Below are 2,687 nucleotides of genomic sequence, written 5' to 3'. Positions count from 1 at the left end.
GAACACCTGCAAACATTTTGCGAGACCGCCTTTTCCAGTGCCACAATTTGCTTGTGAAAGCCGGCCTGGAGCCAGTAGCTGTCGTATGTGACCAAGGGAATCAAAATGTTGCTCTTTTTAATGGCCTTGTTACCCCTGAGAAGCCCTACATAACTGTGAATGAGAAGCCACTTTTTTTTCTATTTGATGTTCAACATCTGCTGAAGAGCTTACGAAATATGTTCTTCAAGTACAATTTTCAAGTTGGGGACCACACGTAGAGAAGCTCTTTCCTCAGGGAAGTCTACGAAAAAGACAACCAGCTTGAAATTCGATTCATGCCAAGGCTCAGTGAAAAATGCTAAAGTTGAGGCTTGGGCGAGTTGGTACATACTTCGGAAATTAAAAACAGCGCGGAAAGACGAGGACCAGACAAAGAAGTGACACGGACGTAGCGCTGGCGAAGCTTACTCGCGAAATTCTAGAGGCTGTTGAGATAGCGAGGCTGGGTGCAGCATGTTTAAGCAGTCCTTCTGTGGCCCTATCAGGCAAAGAGATGAATTTTCTAGTTCCGTGACTTGCTCGATTTTTAGCACATACTCTGTACGGCTGTGTCATGGCGCATTTCATTATTATTTTTTTTTAATGTTTTTCAATGTTTTTTATCATTGTTTTATTTTTATTGGTGATACATCACATGGGCTGAATTTTTTATGTTCTTTTGTTCGTGACACCGCAAATAAATATTGCGAGTTTGCGTTCAATAAACTCAGTTGTAAGTCAGCGCTACGTCCGTGTCACTTCTTTGTCTGGTCCTCGTCTTTCCGCGCTGTTTTTAATTTCCTCAGTGAAAAGCATTTTAATTTGACTTTTGCATCCATGATGTCAGTGAAGCTAGCAGCGCAAATATTCAGTAATCACTGTGCTGCTGCAATGTTTGCCATGGTAACTTTCCAGCAACTGCCAGTTGAAGTTATTCACACGGCCCGGTTTATTAAAAAAAATGGATCGTCTTTTTGATAGCTTGAACAGCTCACAGAAACGCGGGAAGAGTGCATATGTGTCTGCAATGCACGAAGGCTCTGTTCACAATGAATTTCTGAAAGAATGCCTTCTTATGTTCGAAAGCCTTAACGTTCTTGGGTGCCCACGGCAGCCTGCTTGCATTCGCGGTTTCTCCTTGACCATCCGGTCTATTATGCTGATTTGTGAGCACCTGACATCTGAGTATGGTTTCAGATACCTTCTGACTCGCCATCTCAACCAAGATGCACTCGAAAGCACATTCTCCGTAGTAAGGTCAAAGTCTGGTGCGAACGCCAATTCCTCTTGCCGGCAGTTTCAGGCAGCCTTTAGGCATCTCCTAGTTAGCAACTTGTTTAAACTGTCCGACAACAGCAACTGCGAAGAGGACATGGCAACTCTTTTAGCGGCTCTTCCGGTTGGTCTCTCAGCTCCCTCACCTTCAGTTAGTCTAGAAAGCTCACTTCCACAATGTGCAGCTAACTTCACATCCTGTAGTTATCCCTCTATTATTACTTAACAACATGGTTTACTTTGCTGGATGGCTTGTAACAAGGTTTGTCATGTTTCATACATGTCAAAATGTGACTCAGCAATGTGAATTGCAATTCAAGAATGCCACTTTTTCTGATGAGAGCCAAGTGTTGTTGTATTTGAGTGTGAAAGGAACAGCTGAAGGAGACTTTGGAAGCCTCTCAGTCCCTTCACCTTGCTTTGTTTCCTTCGTTCAAGCTTGCGAGAAGGTTTCTGTGGCGTCAGTTGACAGTCTTGTTTTAAAAGAAGGCGTTGGGAAGGCGTTGTGTATCACTCTTCATGAGAAGGTCAAAAAGCTGCTGACTCTCTGCAGTGAGGATGTCTATGATGATTTATTTGTTTTGTTTGCAAGGGTGAGGCTCCATTGGTTTGCCCATAAAAAGAATACTGAGCTCCTTGATGCAGCTGTGAGACACAAAACCAAGTAACAAGTCCAGAGGCTGTGCAGATGAGACAACACGTGCTTTATGCCCAATGGAAGTCCCTTTAGTTTGTCTTACGTGTTGCATTCAATGATCGCGCTGGCATACCGGATTGTGCGAGTACATACCTCTAAATGATCACACGCTTTGTCGAAACTGTCTACTGCGATGGCCAAATGAACCTAGCATACTTTAAATAAAGTGTAAAAGTTTGTTTCGCATGCTCAGACACTGCAATTAACGTATAGGTTCAGCTAGATGAACTTGAGTTTTCAATGAATCAATATCAAAATTTGAGTGTCACAGCATGCAAAACTGATTTTTTCTTTCTATTTAAAATATGTTCGATTCATTGGACCGTCGCTCCATAGTGCTAGATGACGTTGCTCACTTGAATCATGGGACAGGGTGTCTACCAAATCACTTATTCCGAATTCCCCAATTTTCCCAGGGTTTTCCTGACTATTTTGATAAAATGTTGACCGTTACATTGGTTCAGAGAGTGCTTTGTGGCCTGCGCTGCCTAGTGACGTGTCGGGCAACGTTATTCAGTGCCACGGCACCAACGTGCAATCCTTGTGCAATCATCGGGCTTCGTTGCACGCTGCTGTTCCATTTTCGCTTTTAATTTTTACTGACTAGGAGCTTTTTTCGCTTTCCTTTATATTACCCTGTTCTTTCAATATAATCCGCATTACTTGCGAATTTTAAGTTTTCCAAGTTGGTAGA

General features: G+C 42.9%; 1 pseudogene; it reads left to right on the top strand.

The window, feature by feature from the left end:
* Nucleotides 1-972: 972 nt before the first annotated feature.
* LOC115316626 lies at nucleotides 973-1,964 on the top strand (annotated as a pseudogene).
* The last annotated feature ends 723 nt before the right edge of the window (nucleotides 1,965-2,687 follow it).

The sequence above is a fragment of the Ixodes scapularis genome, unplaced genomic scaffold (assembly GCF_016920785.2).
Source record: "Ixodes scapularis isolate PalLabHiFi unplaced genomic scaffold, ASM1692078v2 PGA_scaffold9__187_contigs__length_104089568, whole genome shotgun sequence".
Classification (NCBI taxonomy): Eukaryota; Metazoa; Arthropoda; class Arachnida; order Ixodida; family Ixodidae; genus Ixodes; species Ixodes scapularis.
The sequence above is the reverse complement of the archived record's forward strand: the minus strand, read 5'-3'. Positions and strand labels throughout refer to the sequence as shown.